Genomic DNA, 2,619 nt, shown 5'->3' on the forward strand with positions numbered 1-2,619 from the left:
CTCTTCATGTCTCCCAAGACAGCCAGGGAGAATCCCTTCACAGAGCCCAGAGATCAATGGGGGAGGCTTCTGGCAAAGCGAATTTAGGAAACCCAAGCTCTTTCCAGAGGAACTATGGGATAGGTTTTCCAGGGCAGCATCCCCTCTTCATGTCTCCCAAGACAGCCAGGGAGAATCCCTTCACAGAGCCCAGAGATCAATGAAGGAGGCTGCTGGAAAAGCAGGGAGGGAGCACTCTTCCCAAAGATTCTCTTTCCAGGGTTGGAGGAGAAGGCAGATTCCATTTGAGAAAGGGAGGGAGAAAGGCTCTATCCCCCCCCATTGATCAGAGCCCTTCCCTGTCTGGGCGAGATCAGATGCCTCCTCGCGAGGAGACTTCCCTTCCCTGCCTGGGCGAGATCAGAGCCCAAGCGGGTAGGGAATGCTTCTTCAAGAGGAGCCTTCCCTTCCTGCCTCTCCTCCGTTAGAAATGGACTCTCCCCACACAGAGGGGAGGTTGCAATCCACTGGGAGAAGCCTTGTAGTCCTTTGCAGATGCAGGCGCTTGAGCAGCCGGGACTTCAGGTGCTTAAAGCGCTGAAGAGATTAAGCGCCTGTAAACCATTAAAATAAAAAATAAAAATAATCCTTATCTCTTATTGAAAGACCACAGCGGACAAAGGGGTGAGGGAAGCAAAAATGGCGACAGCCACGACGGATGGGGACAGAAAGGGCAACTCCCCCAAGGCCAGCCTCATCGCACTCCGCTCCTCCCATCCATCTAACCCGATTTCAAAGGCTGTCGTTCCTATTTAAATGCTCCGGTTCCTAACTTGAATCAATGGAAAAACGTAGGTCAGACCCTAGTATTTTTTTAACGCGCGTTAAATGACGAAAACTCGATTCAACATTTTATTCCGCTCTACGATTCGATTTGTAGTGGGGACGATTGCGGATTGCTCTAGAACCGTTCTAGGTTTAAATCGGATCCTAATAGGAACGCCACTCCTATTAGGATCCTTGGATTCGATTCAGAACGCGGGGTTTCACCTAGTGGGAACATCCCCTTTGACTTCCTCAAGGTCACCCAGTGAGTTTTCATGGATTTGAGCTCTGGTCTCCAGAGTCGTGGTCCAATGCTCACACCACTACATTTCGTAAAAGACTTAAGTGGTTGCATCTCCATGCATTATAGTACTTTCCTTTATCCCAGAGTTAGGATCTCCATCTTGAAAATTTGACTGGATCTCTAAAGAGAGGACCCCATTCTACTAGCAAACTGGAGCACGAATGAATGACTTTTCCGTCAGGTTTGAGTGGGTTGGACCAGGAGATCTTACTTAAGTATACTTAACTAAGTAGCCAGTGTAAACTATTGACCAAAAGTACGGTTTATAATTAATCACCTGGTAATGGAAAATGTTACACTTTTTTAAATGCATGAAGCTGATAGGCCAGTTTGCTGCTGCTTAAACATGTGCTTAAAAATGAGCTTATAAAAGTTATGAAATAGTTGAGGTTAAAAGTGTTGTTATCCCATCTTATTTCCAGTTTGCAAGAAATGCTAAAAGGCTAGTTTTACTTTCATTATGCTCCCTATTCTGTCTTTCCTAAGGGAAAAATTTTGTTTTCTATTGTGGCTTTTTAACACTCCTATGGATGCCTTTCCAGATGTCTCTACAGAAGGGCATGTAGCACCAGAGACTTTTCGGTGTTACATATGTAATGTTTTTCCTTGCAAGTGCCCAAACTAACAGCAACAGTCCAGCCCTGGAAAATCACAGGTGGGATGCCTGCTAAGAAAGAAAAGCAAATGAGAAAGGACATCAGCTATGTTCCAGTTGACAAGACAGACCTCTACGCAAGACCTCAGTCACACATCCAGGAGATTAAAGTTGCTGGCAGAGAGGAAAAACAGATGTGAAGAGGCTGTAGAATTATGATTGAACATTTAAAGCAGTATTAATAGGATTCGCAACAAAATATTGCCACCTGGGGTGCCCATCTATGCGCTCTTTTGAGATATGTCATTCCTTTCCCTCTCTGTTCACTATTATTTCCCCCCTTCCAACAGTCAGCCAGCACTCTGTGGATACTGAGTATGCTCAGTCTGCACTGAGCTACTTCTGAGCCCTTTGCCTTTAGCACTTTTCCTTATTTTTTTTAAGTTCTGCAAGCCATGCGGTTTTCTCAAGCCTGTTGAGACCTTGTTCATATTTATGTGATGGGAGGGTACCATTTTGGCTACATAATGATAAGCACTTGGATAATAAGTTGGATAATAAGACTCAGCATGGCAAAGTGGTTTGAGTGCTGGACTATTACTCTGGAGACCAGGGTTCACCATAAATTTCCAGCTTACCCATAAAACCCACTGGGTGACCTTGAGCAAGTCACATGCTCTCAGCGGCAGCCCCAGGGGAAGGCAATGGCAAATCTCCTCTGAACAAATCTTGTCAAGAAAACCCCAGAAGAGGCTCACTAATCCATACATACATCTGTATGGATGGATTATATACATACAGATGTATGTATGTATGTATGTATGTATGGATACAGATGTATCCATACATACATCTGTATGTATCCTGTCTGTCTCTCTGTCTGTCCAACCACGTATGTATTTATCTACCCATATAC

At 44.8% G+C, this 2,619-nt stretch overlaps 1 long non-coding RNA gene across 1 annotated transcript in view; it reads left to right on the forward strand.

Moving 5' to 3' along the window:
* LOC121931918 overlaps positions 1 to 2,613 on the forward strand; it is a 5,550-nt gene extending 2,937 nt beyond the window's left edge. The window contains exon 3 of the long non-coding RNA XR_006104230.1: positions 1,193 to 2,613. This is a non-coding gene — a long non-coding RNA (uncharacterized LOC121931918). The remainder of the gene's footprint in view (positions 1 to 1,192) is intronic.
* The last annotated feature ends 6 nt before the right edge of the window (positions 2,614 to 2,619 follow it).

Source organism: Sceloporus undulatus, chromosome 5, assembly GCF_019175285.1.
Source record: "Sceloporus undulatus isolate JIND9_A2432 ecotype Alabama chromosome 5, SceUnd_v1.1, whole genome shotgun sequence".
Lineage (NCBI taxonomy): Eukaryota > Metazoa > Chordata > Lepidosauria > Squamata > Phrynosomatidae > Sceloporus > Sceloporus undulatus.